Genomic DNA, 20085 nt, shown 5'->3' on the forward strand with positions numbered 1-20085 from the left:
AGGGGAGGGACGGTGGGGGGTGGGAAGCTGGGGAGAGATAGCAAGGGGAGAAATGCCAGATGTAGGTGATGGGGAGGAAGGCAGCAAATCACATTGCCACGTGTGTTCCTATGCAACAATTTTGCATGTTCTTCACATGTACCCCAAAACCTAAAATGCAATAAAATAAATGGGAAAAAAAAAAGAAAAACATATCTCTGTTTTAAACACCTAGATATATTTCTTTCTTGCCATGTGACCTTTGAAAAGCCAAACTTTCTGCTACAGTTTTTGGGTCTATACCATTTATAGAAAAATAGACTGGGCTCAGTGGCTCACACCTGTAATCCCAGTACTCTGGGAGGCTGAGGCCATGAGTTCCAGACCAGCCTGGCCAACATGGCAAAATCCCACCTCTAGTAAAAAAAAAAATTAATGGAGCATGTTGGTGAGTGCCTGTAATCCTAGCTACTTGGGAGGCTGAGACAGGAGAATCACTTGAACCTAGGGAGGCAGAAGTTGCGGTGAGCCGAGATCACACCACAGTACTCTAGCATGGGAGAGAGAGCCAGACTCTTACCGAAAAAAATAATAAAAAAAAGACAGAGGAAGATCATGTAAAGGCCCAGAGAGAAGCCAACCATCTGCAAGCCAAGGAGAGAGACCTCAGATTAAACCCCTCCATCCCTCTGCTAACATCTTGATCTCAGACTTTCAGCAGCTAGAGCTGGCTGCTCAGATCTTATTATGGCTGGTCTGTGGAATAGGTGAAACAGAGTTATTGGACAGCTCCAGATTGACTGCAAGAACAAACCAGCTATCCTGAGAGGACCAACAGAACCTCTGAAGGAAGTAAATTGCTGCTGCAGGACCTGAGAGAAACCCCAAATACTGTGGGAGGTAGAAAGTCTCAGGCAACTTTTCAAGGCCTTCTCACCTTCCACCTGGAAACAGATTTGGGCTGTTGTGGGAAGCATGGTGGGAGTGAGACTGCCCTTTGGTTTGCTTGGATACTGGGTGAGGCCTGTGACTGCCAGCTTTCCCCACTTCCCTGACAACCTGCCGGACTCAGCAGAGGAAGCCATAATCCTCCCAGGTACACAACTCCAGTGACCTGGGAATCCCATCCCATCCCCCACAGCAGCTGCAGCAAGACTCACCCAAGGAGAGTCTGAGCTCAGACACACCTAGCCCCACCCTAACCTCATGGTCCTTCCCTATACATCTGGTAGGGGAAGACAAACAGCATATAATCTTGGGAGTTCTAGTGCCCCACCCACTGCCCCTCCCTCTTCACACTACTAAAGCTGATGCTTTTTGGAAGATGCCACCTTCTGGCAGGAGTCCAGCCAGCACAAAACAGAGCATTAAACCACCAAAGCTAAGGACCATCACAGAGCCCATTGCACACTCTGCTACCTTCACCAGAACAGGTGCTGGTATCCACGACTGAAGACCCACACATGGTTCACATCACAGGACTCTGTGCAGACAACCCCCAGTACCAGTCCAGGGCCGAGCAGACTTGCTGGGTGGCTAGACCCAGAAGGGAGGCAACAATCACTGCAGTTTGGCTCATAGGAAGTCACAATCACATGAAAAGGGGGAGAGCAGTGCATCAAGACAACACACCATGGGACAAAATATCTGAACCACAGCCTTCAGCCCTAGACCTTCCCTCTGACAGAGCCTACCTAAATGAGAAGGAACCAGAAAACAAACCCTGGTAATATGACTAAGTGAGGTTCTTAAGCAGCCCCCAAAAATCAAACCAGTTCACCAGCAATGGATCCAAACCAAAAAGAAATCCATGATTTACCTGAAAAATAATTCAAGAAGTTAGTTCTTAAGCTAATCAGTGAGGAACAAGAGAAAGTTGAAGCCCAATGCAAGGAAATCCAAAAATGGATACAAGAATTGAAGAGAGAAATATTCAAGGAAAGAAACAGCTTAAAGAAAAGATAATAAAATATTCAGGAAACCTTGGACACACTTTTAGAAATGTGAAATGCTCTGGAAAGTCTCAGCAACAAAATTGAATAAGTAGAAGAAATAAATTAAGAGGTCAAAGACAAGGTCTTTGAATTAACCCAATCCAACAAAGACAAAAATAAAAGAGTAAGAAAATATGAACAAAGCTTCCGAGAAGTCTGGGATTATGTTAAACAACCAAACCTAAGAATATTTGGTGTTCCTGATAAAGAAAATTCTAAAAGCTTGGAAAATGTATTTGGGGAAATAATCAAGAACAACTCCTCAGCCTGGCTAGAGACCTAGACATGAAAATACAAGAAGCACAAAGAGTACCTAGGAAAATCAGCACAAAAAAGATCTTCACCTAGGCACATTGTCATCACGTTATCCAAAGTTAAGACAAAGTTAAGAGCTATGAGACAGAAGCACCAGGTAACCCATAAAGGAAAACCTATGAGATTAACAGCCGCTTTCTCAGTATAAACTCTACAAGCTAGAAGTGATTGGGGCCCTATATTCAGCCTCCTCAAACAAAACAAGTATCAGCCAAGAATTTTGTATCTATCAAAACAAGGCATTATATATAAAGGAAAGATACAGTCATTTTCAGACAAACAAATGCTGAGAGAATTTGCCATTACCAACCCACCACTACAAGAACTGCTAAAAGGAGCTCTAAATCTTGAAACAAATCCTAGAAACACATCAAAACAGAAACTTTTTAAGCATAAATTACACAGATCTATAAGAACAAAAATACAAATTAAAAACAAAGTACACAGGCAAAAAAAAGAGCATGATGAACACAAGGACATCTCACATTTCAATACTAACATTGAATGTAAATGGCATAAATGCTCCACTTAAGAGATACAGGGTAACCACAGAATGGATAAGAACTCACCAATCAACTATCTGCTGCCTTCAGAATACTCACCTAACACAAAAGGACTCACATAAAATTAAAGTAAAGGGATGGAAAAAGGCATTTTATGCAAATGGACACCAAAAGCAACCAGGGTAGCTATTCCTATATCAGACAAAACAAACTTTAAAGCAACGGCAGTCCAAAGAGACAAACAGGGACATCATATAAGGGTAAAAGGCCTTTTCCAACAGGAAAATATCACAATCCTACATATATATATACACCTAAAATTGGAGCTCTCAAAATTATAATTACTAATAGACCAAAGAAATGAGATAGCAACACAGTAATAATGGAGGACTTCAATACTCCATTGACAGGACTAGACAGGTCATCAAGACAGAAAGTCAACAAAGAAACAATGGATTTAAACTACACCTTGGAACCAATGGACTAAACAGATATAAACATGTACAGAACATTTCATCCAACCACCACAGAATACACATTTTATTCAACAGTGCATGGAGCTTTCTCCAAGATAGATGGTATGATAGGCCATAAAATTAGCCTTAATAAATTTTAAAAAATTAAAATCATATCAAGAACTCTCTCAGACCACAGTGAAATAAAACTGGATATCAACTCCAAAAGGAATCTTCAAAACCATGCAAATACATGGAATTAAAATAACCTCCTCCTGAATGAGTTTTGGGTCAAAATGAAATCAAGATGGAAATTTAAAAATTCTTCATACTCAATGACAATAATGACACAACCTATCAAAACCTCTGGGATACAGCTAAGGTGGTGCTAAGAGGAAAGTTGATAGCCCTAAACACCTACATCAAAAAGTCTGAAAGAGCACAGACAATCTAAAGTCACACCTCGGGGAACTAGAGAAACAAGAACAAACCAAACCCAAATACAGCAGAAGAAAGGAAATAACCAAGATCAGAGCACAACTAAAAGAAATTGAAACAAAAAAATACAAAAGGTAAATGAAACAAAAAGCTGATTCTTTGAAAAGGTAAATAAAACTGATAGACCATTAGCAAGGTTAATAAAGAAAAGAAGAGAGAAAATCCATATAACCTCACCAAGAAAAGAAACAGGAGATATTACAACTGATACCACTGGAATACAAAAGATCATTCAAGGCTACTGTGAACACCTTTTTGCACATAAACTAGAAAACCTAAAATAAATGGATAAATTTCCAGAAAAATACAATCCTTCTAGCTTAAATCAGGAAGAATTAGATACCATGAACAGACCAATAACGAGCAGTAATTTAAAAATTACCAACAAAAAAAGTCCAGGACCAGACAGATTAACAGCAGAATTCTACCAGGCAATTAAAGAATTAGTATCAATCCTTTTGACACTATTCCACAAAACAGAGAAAGAAGGAACCCTCCCTAATTCATTCCATAAAGCCAGCATCACCCTTAAACCAAAACCAGGAAAGGACGTAACCAAAAAAGAAAACCCCAGACCAATATCCTTGAACATAGATGCTAGAATCCTTAACAAAATACTAGCTAACTGAATCCAACAACATATGAAACAGGTAATCCACCATGTTCAAGTGGGTTTCATACCAGGGATGCAGGGATACTTTAACATATGCAAGTCAATAAATGTGACAAACCACATAAACATAATTAAAAACAAAAATAACATGATCATCTCAATAGATGCAGAAAAATCACTCAACAAAATCCAGTATCCTTTCATGATTAAAACTCTCAGCAAAACTGGCATACAAGGAACATACCTTAATATAATAAAAGCCACCTATAACAAATTCACTGCCAACATAATACTGAATGAAGAAAAGTTGAAAGCATTCCCTCTGAGAACAGGAACAAGACAAGGATGCCCACTCTCATCAAGGGCATCCAAATTGGTAAAGAGGAGGTCAAACTGTCCCTGTTTGCTGACAATATGATTGTTTACCTTGAAAACCCTAAGGACTCAACCATAAAGCTTCTGGAACTGATAAAAGAATTCAGCAAAGTTTCCATACAAGATTAATGTAAACAAATCAGTGCCTCTCCTATACACCAACAGTGACCAAGCAGAAAATAAAATGTAGAACTTAACCCCTTTTACAATAGTTGGGGAGAAAAAAACAAGAATATACTTAACAAAGGAGTCAAAAGACCTCTAAAAGGAAAACTACAAAACACTGCTGAAAGAAATCATAGATGACACAAACAAATGAAATACATCCCATGCTCATTGATGAGAATTAATATTGTGAAAATGACCATACTGCCAAAAGCAATCTACAAATTCAATGCAATCCCCATCAAAATACCACCATCATTCTTCACAGAGTTCGAAAAAACAATTCTAAAATTCATATGAAACCAAAAAAGAGCTCCCACAGCCAAATCAAGACTAAGCAAAAAAGAACAAATCTTATCTCCTTATTAAGAATTTTACCATATTTTCAAAGAGTAAAGCTGGAGAGGTGCGCTGGGAATCTTTGAAGCACAAAGTTAAATCCTGTGGTCTTCTGGAAATGAGATCTGCCAGGACTTCAGTTAAAATTCCAGCAGTGTCACACCTTAGAAATGGAGGTAAATAGCTTTTATTATTTTGAGATATGTCCCATCAATAACCTAGTTTATTGAGTTTTTAGCATAAAGGGCTGTTGAATTTTGTTGAAGGTCTTCTCTGCATCTATTGAGATAATCATGTGGTTTTTGTCTTTGGTTCCGTTTATGTGATGGATTACGTTTATGGACTTGCATATGTTGAACCAGCCTTGCATCCCCAGAATGAATCCTACTTGATCTTGATGAATAAGCTGGCGTTGGACAGCGAGAATGCATGGATACAGGGAGGGGAACATCACACACTGGGGTCTGTTGGGGAGGCTGGGGGAGGGACAGCAGGGGGTGGGGAGGTTGGGGAGAGTTAATATGGGGAGAAATGTCAGGTATAGGTGACAGGGGTATAGAGGCAGCAAACCCACTTTGCCATGTATGTACCTATACAACAATACTGCATGATCTGCACATGTACCCCAGAACCTAAAGTACAATTTAAAAAAAAAAAAAAAGATAATCATAGGTGTGTCATAGGTATTGTTGTTGGTATAAAGAAATTTAATGGAATTTGTGTTTTGTGCTTTGAGCTTATAGCATACAGTATTGTGTTATTAGTCACACATGTTTCAATTGATTAAACAAACTCTCATATCAACTGCTTAAAAAAAAAAAAAAGAAATGAAGAAATGAAGGTAAAGAGAGGTAAGCAAAATCTCAACAAAATTGAAACCCAGCCCTAGACAAGCAGAACTTCTACATGTACTAAAATCAGTCATTCACTGTATCTCTCTGAAAGAGAGAATAGGATGCTGTTTTTGAAACGCAACACCATGAGGACCTTCTAGTTTTTTAATACACAGTGCCTAGTTCTTTTATACACCATCCAAAATTACTCTACGTACAAAGAGGTAAAACATATGACTAATGAGGATGTGAAAAAACATTCAATAGCAACAGACTCACAGATGATCTAGGCATTGAAGTCCTCAGAAAGGTAATTTAAAACAACTATGATTATTGTATTAAAGATGAAAAAGGAAAATTTTAAGATAAAATTGGAATTGTTTTTGAAAAAAATCACATATATTCTAGAACTGAAAAGTACAATATCTGAAATTAAGAACTTGATGGATAGGTTAATTGTAAGATAATATATAGAAGAACAAAATAATAGTAAAATAAAGAGAGAGTAGCCTAAAATTTTGCAAAGTTGTTGAAAAATAACAGCCCAAAGATTAAAAATGTTTGATGAAACTGAAGAAGAAAATTAATATAAAGAAAATCACACTAGGAACATTGTGGTAAAACTGCTAAAAACTACAGACATTTTGAAAAGCAGCCAAAGGAATTAGATAGAATGCCTGCATTAGAGCAATTATGAAATGTACAGCTGAGTTGTCAACTAAAACAGTGAGAGCCAGAAGACAACGAAAGGCTACATTATGATACTTTTAGAGAAAAAAACACCCCACATTGCCACCTAGAATTCTATATCAAATGAAAATATCTTCGAAAAATAAGGGTGAAATCAAGACATTTTCAGCAAAGCAAAAGCTAAGAGCATTGGCTGACAGAAAATCTGCACTACAAGAAATACTAGAGACAGCTTTCAAGGCTTAAGTTCTCAGGTTTGTGAGGAAAATTTTCTCAACTGTTGTAGAAAACTGTCACAAGAATAAAATGCATCAGGAAAAGTAAGTAAGTAGGTAAAAAAGTGAATACTAATTAAATAAAACAGTATTTGCAATGCATTATGTTGTCTAAAATATATATAGAACTAAAATGCAAGAAAGATAACACAATAGGTGGGAGGGAGTAAATGGGTTTAAAAGGTTCTAAGGTCCTAGAACTATACGAGAAGTTTCAAATGTTATAATTTGTATTAAATTTTAGAGCCAAGGATATATATTTTAGTCTCTAAATAACCATTAATAGAATATCACCAACATGTACTTAGAAGAAAAACTGAAATAACAACACATACTTGATTAAATATATGGAAATAAAGGGAAAATAGAACCAGGTTATTTTTATAATTATATTTAATATAAATGAATTAAACACTTCAATTAAAGGACTAAGATAACTAGATTGAATTAAACACAAAACAAAAACACATCTATTTTTATCTCAAGAGATACAGAAAGTTGAAACTAAAAAGAGAAGAAAATACATATTATAGAAACGCTAATTATGGGAAAGCTGAGGTAGCTATGGTAACAACATATACTATAAGCATTGCTAGGAATAAAGTCATTTCATAATATCAAGAGGCTGAATGTAATAGGATATATAACTACTGAATTTGTTGTCCTTAACAGCTTTACAACATAAAACAAGTTTTACAGAACTAAAACAAGTAATAGATAAATCCAAAACCTAGTGGAAGACTTCAGCCTACTTCTCTTGATTGCTGGTACAGCAAGCAGATTATCAATAAGGGTTTAGAAGATCTGCAGAGAATAATTATAAACTCAATCTAATTGATATTTAGAGCAATAGAATACTGTTTTTATTATCACAATTAATTATTTTCATTTATACATAAACATACCATAGTCTGCACTATTAAAAAATACAAACAAAAACACTTCAGTACATGTAGAAGATCACAGAATATATTCTGTGACCACAGGTGGATAAGCTAAAATTCAATAAGAAAAGGATAATTAGAAAAATCCAACTGCCTGACAATCAGCAATGGACTTTTAAATAGCCTGTTGGTTTTTAAAAAAAATTCAAAGTAAAAATTAAAAAATACTTTTAATTAAAAGGAATTGAAGATGTGATATTTTCATGTCATAACTTACTGGAAACTTTATAGCCCCAATACATATATTGAAAAATAAGAAAGATTAAAAGTCAGTAATTTGGACTTCTGGCTCCACAATCTATAAACAGGAAAGAACAAATTTAGCCCAAAGAAATGAGAATAAAAGATATAAAAGTAAAACCAAACTGATAAAATGTGAAACACAATATAGAAAATTCAGGAAAGCAAAAATTTGATCTTTGAAAATATATCTCATATTGACAAATCCCCAAACTGCAAGTAACCAATATTAGTAATGCGAAAGTAACAGAAATATACTGTAAGGCCGGTTGCCTCATCGGGAGTCAAACGGACACATCCATCTCTCTCCACCCCTGATAACTACATCACCACCCAAGCTCGTTATCTGGCCTCACCACATGGCTTCCCCGCACTTGCCTCTGCATACCATACCCAAGCCCACACTCAGCACTAAACTATGCATCCAACCCCCAGCCCACTGTTGGAAAAAACTTGCAAAAGAATTTTTAAAGAAGCCCCACCAAGCCCTGCCCGGTAGCAATCTGCCCTGTATGCACCCCCCCCACCCCCTGCCCACTTACCCAAGGTCCTGCCCACCTACCAATGGCAGCTAACTCCAGGCATTTCCTGCCTCTCAACAGCCAATGAAATTGCCTTCACTTTGTTACCCTAATAGCCAATCAATTGCCTTCCCTCCCCATAAAACCCCAGGCCCTAAACAGCTGTGCGTGACTTCTTTGGCCCCTTCCTGGACCACTGAACCTCGCCTGGGAGCTGAATAAATTAAATTCTCATTTTCTTATACTTGCCTCAGTTTCCTCATTTTACCTCAGCAATAAATCTTACCTATACATTATAAAGATTTTCAAAAGATAAGGCAATATTAGAGATTAGAGATAAATGGACTATTTGAATTCAATAGATAAATTTCTCAAAAAACATATTTTACAAAGCTAAAAAAAATTTAAAATCCAAGTATTTCTACATTTATTAAAGAAGGTAAATTTCTTACTAAAACCCTTCTGTCAGGGGGCCAGTAAAAAGCCAGTTCCTTATGGCTTTACTATCAGATTCTTATAAACCACATCAATCAGGTATAGGTTTTTCCAAAGGGTAGACAAAAGAGTGACGATTCCTAATTCTCCTTCAAAAGCAAAATCCCTAACCTTGATTCCAAAGTCTTCAATGACATTACAAGGCAGAAATTTACAGATCAACATTTCTCAAGAACAAACATGAAAAAGTTCCTGACAAAATAAGCAACTAGAATTGTGTAAAGGGGATGCTATCACACTGCAAGTGTGGTTTATTTTAGGTTTGCAAATGTGTTTTAGCAGCAACCATTTCATAGAAAATATTAAGAGAAATAATGAATAAAAATCAAGTAATGCAGAAAAAGCACTGAAAAAAATCAGCCTTACTTATGGTAAACTCTTAGCAAACCAGGAATACAAGAGAACTTCCTTAACTTTCTAAATAATGTCTACAGATTAAAAAACTTAGTGGAAACATTTTAACAATGAAATATCCAATGCTTTCCCCTGCAAGTGGGAATGAGACAAGGATTCTCAGTATTCAATGCCAATTCTACATTATATTATACTGGATAGTCCAGTCACCGCAACAGTGCAAGAAATGAAATAAGAAACAAAGGACTGGAAATGAAATAAAACTGTCATTGTCTGAACACAACATGACTCTATATTGAGACAATGAAAAATAATATTCAGAGATAGTAAAATCAGTAATCAAATTCAACAAGGTTGCTGGAGATCAGGTTAACATTTTAAAATCAACTATTTATATATGGCAGCAAAAGATAAAAGAAAATATTTTAAAAGATGTAATTTACAATAACATTAAAAACCATAAAATATCTAGAAGTAAATACATTCCATGTAAGACTTCTCCACAGAAAACATGTTGAGAGAAAATAAAGAGACTTGTTTCTAGCTTTGATAGATTGCCCAGTTTTGCTCCTCTACTATAAATAACTAGAAAACTGAAAACAATATATGAAACACATATTGGACAACAGATAGTACAGGTCCCTGAGGGAAAAGAAATGAATAAAGAGAATTTGTTAAAGATTAATTTGCATATATCAGCAGCTTACTTACATCCTGGCAATAACCATACAGCAAAATACTTTGTTTAATCAAATGCACTATTTGTAATAAGAAATAAAATTGGAATACTGACATTACCTTCTAAAGTTAAGCACAGGTGGATCCTATGCTAGCAATTATATTCTCTGATACATATTTAAAAGAACTGTATATGTTCACCAAAAAACATGCACTAGAATGTTAATAGTAGTAAAATTGTCCAAAACTGTACATACTCAAATGCCCACTAATAGTAGAATATAGAAAGGAACTGTCGAATACTACAAAGCAATGAGAATAAGCAGTCTGCAACTACAATCAACAGCAAGAATGCATGTCACAAATACAATGGTTGAGCAAAAGAAACTGGACGCCAAAATAGTAAAACTTCATTTGATTGAATTTACAGAAAATAGAAAAATAGGCAAAACTAATCAGGTGGGAGTCTGCATAGTGGTTACCATTGAGGATGGATAGTGAGCAGAAAGCAACACAAAGGAGACTTCAATATTTGCAATGTTTTGCTTTTGGATCTGGGCAAGGTTTACATTGGCGTATTCTATTTATGAATATTCATTGAGTTTTATGATATGTGCCACTTTCTGTATTTAAATTTTACTTCAGTAACCTTAAAAAGATATGTAGAGTTCTCCACACAGGTTGATAGTTAAAATTTGCTCTAGTGAATTCAATGACAATTTAAATAATTGGACATTAAAATCTCTCAGCCTTGTCAAAGGCATGAAATTAACAACTATCTGCCTGACAAGGATCTGCTGTCAGTGTTTACTGAAGAACAAGAGAGCTAATTCAGCATATGTCATAAATTCATTGAAATAGTCTACCTTTTTATCTATTTGTCCTTCAGCTGAATGCTTAACCTAGTGACATTTGGAATGGAATCAAGCTCTTTTTATAGTTTTACTTTTGAAAGTTCTGTGAACAGTGGTATTTGGCGCTTTTTGTTCCATAGCATGTTATATTCCTTTCCCAGAAACAATGCCTTCCATCTTTTGGGGAATTAATCCCCCCCACTACAAAAATGGCCATAGAGAAAAAGGCTGACAATACTAAGTATCAGCAAGAACGTAATCAATTGGAATTTTCATGCACTGTGGTCTGAATGGGAAACTGAGGAGGGATCAACTGTCCTGGGAGAAATAAAAAAAATTTTCATAATGAACCCATTTGAATCATTACGGAGCTTCCAGTTTAGTAAAAGATCTAGACAATACACAGAATAAGAAAACACAGATTATGGCAGATGAAAATAAATGCTATATAAAAAATATAGCACAGAAGAAGGAGAGGAAATGTTAAGGTTGGGGGATGTGTGATTTTGAAATATGGATAAGGAAGGCTTTCCTGAGGTGCCATTGTACAAAAAACAAGGGAGATGAGGGAGTGGCTATGTGGATATCCTGGAGGAGAGTGTTTTGGTAGACAGAAGAATAAAGATAAAGACCCCGAGGTAGAACATGCTGGGAGTCAAGGACTAGGCAAGGAGGTCAGCTTGCTGGATAGAATCAATGAATGGGTTGGTAGCCCTACACAATATTTTAGAGCTAAGGAGGGGAACAATAGGGGAGTCAATGTTATAAGGCCTTATAAGTATTGTGAAGGCTTTCTATTTTAGTAAAAACCAGCTAAGAAGCCATGGGAGGAATCTGAACAAAGAGGTGAGATAATTTCCAAGGTATATTTTAAAAGCCTGGCTACTGTATTAAGAATAGACTGTCTTGGAATCAGAGCAGAGAGACCAGTTACAAGGCTCATGCAGAAATCTAAATCAAAGATTGAGAGATGATGGTGGTTTGGTGCAGGGGGCTAGCAGAGCGTTAGCTGTGAAAGTAATGTTAGATAAACAAATTATTGATATTTTGGGACATGATATGTTTTCCCTTTACCCACTGATATGATTTTTCTCTGTGTCCTCACCCAAATCTCACCTTGAATTGTAATAATCCCCAAGTGTCGTTGGCAGGACCAGTGGGAGGTAGCTGAATCATGGGGATGGGTTTTTTTCAGTGCTATTCTCGTGATAGTGCATAAGTCTCATGAGATCTTGTGGTTTGATAAAGGGAGTTCCCCTGCACATGCCTGTCAGCCACCATGTAAGACATGTCCTTCCTTCTCATCTGCCTTCTGCCATGATTGTGAGGCCTCCCCAGCTATGTGAAGTTGTGAGTCCATTAAACTCCTTTGCTTTATAAATTTCCCAGTCTCAGGTATGTCTTTATTAGCTACGTGAGAAGAGACTAATATACAAACATATACAGCACATCTGGCAATCTTATTTCTTTGTATAGATCAAATTTCTATCTGGTATAATCTTCCTTATGTCAAAAGAACTTATTGTTCCTTGTAGTTCCAGTCTAGGAGAGATAAATTCTCTCTTGTTTATTTAGAAAAGTCTTTATTTCACAGACATTTGTAAAAGGTATTTTGCATAATAGAGAATTCTAGATGGGCTTTTTCTCTTTTGATAGTTTAAAGCCATCTCCCCAACATTTTCTGGCAACCAAGCCATGCAAGGGTTCTGACATAAAGTCTGTAGTAATTATTTTTATTATCTTAATCAAATTATGGTAATTGTGAACTTTGGAGTTAGGATGATGGAATACTTCCAATTATCATCTTTAATGTTACAAAGAATTGCTAAATAATACTGTTCAGATCAACAGCATTTTACTATGTACCTCGAACATCATTTTTCTTATTTGTAAAATACATGTTACCTAGTTCAAGGAGTTTAATGAGGTATATTTTTTATTTATTTAAAGTCTGTAGTAATTCTTAACTTTGTTCCATTATATGTAAGTGTCTTTTTCCTCCTGTTTCTTTTATGATTTTTTTATCACTGGTTTTCAGCAATTTCATTACAATGTGGTTAACCAGCGTGGTTTGGTTTTTTCTGTGATGCTAGTAGTTTGCTAAGATCCTTGAGTCTTGAATTTGTAGTTTTAATTGAATTGAGAAAAAGTGTTGTCCATCATTTTACTTTATGTTTTCTGTTTTTCCATCTTTCATGAACTCAGATTAAATATATGTTAGCTCTCAAAGGTCAGTGCTGCTCTGTTGACATTTTTATGCTTTTATTTTCTTTTCTGTGCTTTATTTTGGATAGTCTACTGGTATATCTTTATATTTCTTATTTGTTGTCTAATCTGTTGTAAGCTTTTAATTTTGATATCCTGTAATATGACCTAACATGTTTCTTGTTGCAATTTCTATTGCTTAGAAACAAAATTATCCCAAGTAATTTACTCCTCTAAAAAATATCTTCTGCATAGCTGACAGAATAGTCACCTTACAATATATGTCTGGCCATAAAGTCTTACAGGATGTTGCCTTGTATTCCTTCTCTGACCTATCTCCTCTTCATCTCACTCCTTCTACACTGTCCTTACAGCTCTCCCCGATTTCCTTGGCTTGCTAGACATTCTCTTGAATTAGGCTATTTGTGGTGACAGGAGAAAATTCACTTCTGGAGTGTTCTTTCACTAGGTACTTGCCAGATTCACTTCTTTATCTCCTCCAAATCTCTGCTTAAACATCACCTCAGTGATGTTTACACCAACCCCTCTGTTAAGATTTTAGCACACAACTAAGCTTAACTTCTTTTCCACAGCACATTTTACCTCTAACAAATTGGATACATTTTTTTGTTTATCATACTTAAATAATAAGAAAATATATTTTCTCATGAGTCTGCTCCCAAAATAATGTAAATTCCACAAGATTTAATTTTTAACCATCTTGTTTAACAGGGAACTCACTGCACAAATAATAATATTTGGAATATAATTGTTTCTCAGTAAATACATGTTGTTGGGTGTGAATAAACTAATTCCTTTATGGAAAATCCATTAGTAGTTGCTCATAAACTATAGAACATTAATGTTAAAATTGTTAGCAGATCAAGATTGTTAAGATAGATAGTAGGTCTATCTTAAAGAGATCCATGCTGATCTCTTTCACCTCATCCTCTGTCAACACTTCTTTGCTCTTTAAACTTATATCACACTACTCATCACTCCTTGCAGCCTGCCTCATCTTCCATGTCATGGCTGGAGGCACCGTTTCCACATTCTGCTGTTGGCTTACTTGCAGGTGTCCTCTAATACTCACCTGATCATTGAAGCTCCTTATAAGTGGCTTTCTTATTAGTCATGGTTTTACTTACTGTAATTGTGATGTGGAACTGAACTCCATGGTTATTTTTATTTCTCTTATTTTTTCATTGATATAACACGTATTTACCAAACATAAGCTTTTTTTAACTCTCTCAGCTACATGCAGTTGATACAGAGATAAATAAACCAGTCTAGTTTCAAGAGCTGCTTTAAATCATTTACAGGCACCCAAAAAAGGATTTAGAATAAGGTCCAAATCCTTGGCCCAAGAGAAAAGGCACTTACATTCTCAGTCTGCCCTCCTTTCTCCTTCCTCTTTCAGTTCATTAGTGTTTACCAGATGCCCACTGTGTTCCAGTGATTCTAAAGTACTTCTTCTTGTCTCATAGCTCTGTATTATTACTAGTGTCATTTTAGTTCACATTTTTTCTTTTAATTAAAAGTAATCTAACCAACTTTGAGCTCTAGTTAAAAGTTTCTAAGTGTGGTGGTGTGGGGTCAGAGGGTTAATACTGTAAAATGGACATACAGCTAGGCCTAACAGGAAACAGACAGCTTCCTTCAAGAGCTGTAGCTGCTGCTGTCTCAGTGTCTATTTTCTAGAAATTTCTTTCAGCTTTCCTTTCTTCTTCCCCTGAAAGATTTCTCTGCTTACTTATGGTTTCCGATCCTACAGCACACTGCCTTATATACAATATTGACTCATTTATTTTGTCTTTCTCATCTACTTCAGCCCCAGCATGGAGCAACTTAGCAGAGCAGCTAGCCATCACCATAGGCATATCATCTTTTTCAGTACAGTATTTTTGTTCATATTCTTGAAAAATGATCTCACTGACTCAGCCCTACCTATTAATAGGTTCATTATGGGTCAGGGCAGCTATGGCAATAGGGAGGGAATCAGATGCTCTGCGAGGTATAGGTGTGCTGGGTTAAATGAGAACAAAAGTCTGGTATACTTGGTAAATGTGCATAAACTGCATTCTCAGTATTTAAACCTACCTCCTACTTTTGGCTTATTGAAAAGAACGCATATGAGGAGGTGGATCCAAGATGGTCGAATAGGAACAGCTCTGGAGAGCAGTTTCCAGTGAGAACAATGCAGAAGGTGAGTGATCACATTTCCAAATGAGTTATTATTGCCCAAGACCAGGAGATTCCCAGGCTGAAAAGCACCACAGGTTTCCAGCACGGCTGTATCAGCCGGCTGAGTGGGTCTCCAAAAACTCATACAAATCTGGGCAGCCATTTCAACTGGTGCCTGGAATGCTTGTGAGACAGAACTGCCCATTTAACTGAAAAAAAAAAAAAAAAAAAAAAAAGAAAGGGGGGGGGGGCTGAAACAGGGAGCCAGGTGATCTAGCTTGGTGGGTCTTACCCCCACAAAGACCAGCAATCTGAAACAGTCTGGATTTACAGTTTCACAGCAAGCGCAGCTGGATTCAGGATGGTCCAGCTCTGCGGGCAGAAGGGCATTCACCATTACTGAGGCAGTCTGCCACTACTGAAGCAGTCTGCCCTTACCGAGGCAGTCCACCATTACCCAGGCGGTCCAGAATTACTGAGGCAGTGCGCCATTACTGAGGCAGACCACCATTACCAAGGCAGTTCTAACTATACCTCTATAAACAAAACTGCAAGGAAGTTCATAGAGCAGCTGGGCAGAGCCCACAGCAGCTCAGCAATGCCTCTGCTGGCAGACTGTAACTAAGTTACCTCCTTGCTGGGCAGGACATCTCTGAAAAAAGGCAGCAGCACATCAGGAACTTATAAACAAATCCCCACCTTCACAGGACAGAGCACCTGGGAAAAAAGGTGGTTATGAATTCTGCTGCAGCAGACTTAAACGTACCAGCCCAGCAGCTCTGAATGGAACAATGGAGCTCACAGATCAGCATTTGAGCTCCTATAAGGGATAGACTGTCTCCTGAAGAAGCTCCATGATCCCCGTATATCCAAAGAGACACCTCATAAAGGAGAGCTCAGGCTGACATCTGGCGGGTATCCTTCTGGGATGAAGATAGCAGAAGAAGAAACTGGCAGAAACCCTTACTGTTCTGTAGCCACTGCAGGTGATCCCCAGGCAAGAAGAGTCTGGGAGTGGACCTCCAGCAGTCCTACATCAGAAGGGCCTGACTGTTAGAAGGAAAACTAAAAATCAGAAAGAAATAACTTCATCATCAATAAAAAGGACATCCACTCAGAGACCCCATCTGAAAGCCACCAACTACGAAGACCACAGTAGATAAATCCACAAAGATGGGAAGAAACCAGCGCAAAAAGGATGAAAACACCCAAAACCAGAATGCCTTTCCTCCTCCAAGGGATCACAACTCCTTACCAGCAAGAGAACAAATCTGGATGGAGAATGAGTCTGATGAATTGGAAGAAACAGGCTTCAGAAGGTGGGTAATAACAAACTTCTCTGAACTAAAATTACATGTTCTAACCCAATGCAAAGAAACTAAGAACGTTGAAAAAAGATTTGATGAAATGCTAATGAGAATAAACAGCCTAGAGAAGAATATAAATGACTTGATTTAGCTGAAAAACACAAGAACTTCGCAAAGCATACACAAGTTTCAATAGCCAAATTGACCAAGGAGAAGAAAGGATATCAGAGACTGAAGATCAACTCAATGAAATAAAACAAGAAGACCAGATTAGAGAAGAAGGAGTAAAAAGAAATGAACAAAGCCTCCAAGAAATATGGGATTATGTGAAAAGGCCTCATCTACATTTAATAAGTGTATATGAATGTGATGGAGAGAATGAATCCAAGCTGGAAAACACTCTCCAGGATATTATCCAGGAGAATTTCTTCAACCTAGCAAGGCGGGCCAATATTCAAGTCCAGAAAATACAAAGAAAACCGTGAAGATATTCATCAAGAAGAGCAACCCCAAGGCACATAATAGTCAGATTCACCAGGGTTAAAATGAAGGAGAAAATGCTAAGGGCAGCCAGAGAGAAAGGTCAAGTTACCCACAAAGGGAAGCCCATCAGACTCACAGCAGATCTCCGCTGTCAATATTAGACAGATAAATGAGACACAATTATAACACGGATATCCAGGACTTGAAATCAGAACTGGCCCAAGCAAACCTAACAAACATATACAGAACTCTCCACCACAAATCCACAGAATATACATTCTTCTCAGCACTACATCACACTCCTCTAAATTGATCACATAATTAATTGGAAGTAAATCACTCCTCAGCAAATGCGAAAGAACAAAAGTCACAAAAAAAACAGTCTCTCAGACCACAGTGCAATCAAATTAGAACTCAGCAACAAGAAATGAACTCAAAACTGTACAACTTCATGGAAACTGAACAACTGGCTCTTGAATGTTGATAAACAATGAAATGAAGGCAGAAATAAAGGTGTTTTTTGAAACCAACAAGAACAAAGGCACAACATACCAGAATCTCTGGGACATATTTAAAGCAGTGACTAGAGGAAAATATATAGCAATAAATGCCCACATAAGAAGCAAGGAAAGATCTAAAAGCAATACCCTATCATAAAAACTGAAAGAGCTAGAGGAGCAAGGTCAAAAAACCTCAAAAGCTAGCAGAAGACAAGAAATCAGAGTAGAATTGAAGGAGATAAAGACATTAAAAACCCTTCAAAAAAGTCAATAAATTCAGAGTTGATTTTCTGAAAAGATCAACACAATAGACTGCTAACCAGATAAATACAAAACAGAGAAAAATCAAATAGATGCAATAAAAAACGATAAACTGGATATCACCACCGATTCCACAGAAATACAAACTACCATCAGAGATTACTACAAACAACTCTATGCACATAAACCAGTAAACCTGGAAGAAATGGATAAATTCCTGGACACTTGCACCCTCCCAAGTCTAAACCAGGAAGAAGTTGAAACCCTGAATAGACCAACAACAAGGGCTGAAGTTGAGGCAGCAATTAATAGCCTACCAACCAAAAAAGCCCAGGTCCAGACGGGTTAACAGCCAAATTCTATCACACATACAAAGAGGAGCTGGTACCACTCCTTCCAAAACTATTCTGAATAATCCAAAAAGAGGGAATCCTTCCCAAATCATTTTATGAGACAAACATCATCCTAATACCAAAATGTGGCAGAAACTCAACAAAAAAAGAAAGCTTCAGGCCAATATCCATGATGAACATAGATGCAAAAATCTTTAATAAAATACTGGCAAACCAATTGCAACAACACACTAAAAAGCTTATCAATCATGATCAAGTAGGTTTCATCCCAGAGATGCAAGGCTGGTTCAACATAATGCAAGTCTATAAACATAATCCACCACATAAACAGAAACAAAGACAAAAACCACATGATTATCTTAGCAGATGCAGAGAAGGTCTTTGACAAAATTCAACAGGGCTTTATGCTAAAAACTCTCAATAAGCTAGGTATTGATGGAACTTATCTCAAAATGGTAAATGCTATTTATGACAAACCCACAGTCAATATCATACTGAATGGGCAAAAACTGGAAGCATTCTCTTTGAAATCTGGCACTAGTCAAGGATGCCCTCTCTCACCACTCCTATTCAACATAGTTTTGGAAGTGCTAGCCAGAGCAATTGGGCAAGAAAAAGAAATAAAGGGTATTCAGTTAGGAAAGGAGGAAGTCAAATTTTCTCTATTTGCAGATGACATGATTGTATATTTAGAAGACCCCATTGTCTCAGCCCCAAATCTTCTGAAACTGATAAGCAACTTCAGCAAAGTCTCAGGGTAAAAAAAATCAATGTGCAGAAATCACAAGCATTCCAATACACCAACAACAGACTTAAAAAGAGCCAAATCAAGAACGACCTGCCATTCACAATTGCTACAAAGAGAATAAAATACTAGGAATACAACTAACAAAGGATGTAAAGGACCTCTTCAAGGAGAACTATAAACCACTACTCAAGGAAATAAGAGAGAACACAGGCGGAAAAACATTCCATGCTAATGGCTAGGAAGAATCAGTATCTTGAAAATGGCCATACTGCCCAAAGTAATTTATAGATTCAGTACTATCCCCATCAAGCTACCTATGACCCTTTTCATAGAACTGGAAAAAACCACCATAAACTTTATATGGAACAAGAAGAGAGTCTGCATAGCCAAGTCAATTCTAAGCAAAAAGAACAAAGCTGAAGGCATCACGCTAACTAACTATGCTACAAGGCCGCAGTAATCAAAACAGCATGATACTGGTACCAAAACAGAGATATAGACCAATAGAACAGAACAGGCAACAACTCAGAGGCAACACCACACATCCACAACCATCTGATCTTTGACAAACCTCACAAAAACAAGCAATGGGGAAAGGATTCCCTGTTTAATAGATGGTGTTGGGAAAACTGGATGGACTTCTGCAGAAAGCAGAAACTGGACCCCTTCCTGACACCTTAACCTAAAATTAACTCCAGATGGATTAAAGACTTAAACATAAGACCTAAAACCATAAAAACTCTAGAAGAAAACTTAGGCAAAACCATTCAGGACATAGGCATTGGCAAGGATTTCATGACTAAAATACCAAAAGCATTGGCAACAAAAGCCAAAATAGACAAATGGGATCTAACTAAACTCCAGAGCTTCTGTACAGCAAAAGAAACAATCATTAGAGTGAACCAGCAACCAACAGAATGGGGA

The sequence above is a fragment of the Sapajus apella genome, unplaced genomic scaffold (assembly GCF_009761245.1).
Source record: "Sapajus apella isolate SASKATOON/1434 unplaced genomic scaffold, GSC_monkey_1.0 scaffold16, whole genome shotgun sequence".
NCBI lineage: Eukaryota > Metazoa > Chordata > Mammalia > Primates > Cebidae > Sapajus > Sapajus apella.